The sequence below is a fragment of the Oncorhynchus keta genome, unplaced genomic scaffold (assembly GCF_023373465.1).
Source record: "Oncorhynchus keta strain PuntledgeMale-10-30-2019 unplaced genomic scaffold, Oket_V2 Un_contig_25033_pilon_pilon, whole genome shotgun sequence".
Classification (NCBI taxonomy): Eukaryota; Metazoa; Chordata; class Actinopteri; order Salmoniformes; family Salmonidae; genus Oncorhynchus; species Oncorhynchus keta.
The window spans coordinates 10001-10321 of record NW_026284231.1 but is presented as its reverse complement, the minus strand read 5'-3'; positions in this window follow the sequence as shown (position 1 = coordinate 10321).

Sequence of the window (321 nt, the reverse complement as noted above, 5' to 3'; positions counted from 1 at the left end):
GTGGACCTGGATCCAGCAAGGTGCCAGCCCAGAAGTGTGTGTGTGTGTGTGTGTGTGTGTCTAGTGGACCTGGATCCAGCAAGGTGCCAGCCCAGAAGTGTGTGTGTGTGTGTCTAGTGGACCTGGATCCAGCAAGGTGCCAGCCCAGAAGTGTGTGTGTGTGTGTGTGTGTGTGTGTGTGTGTGTCTAGTGGACCTGGATCCAGCAAGGTGCCAGCCCAGAAGTGTGTGTGTGTGTGTGTGTGTGTGTCTAGTGGACCTGGATCCAGCAAGGTGCCAGCCCAGAAGTGTGTGTGTGTGTGTGTGTGTGTGTGTCCAGCAA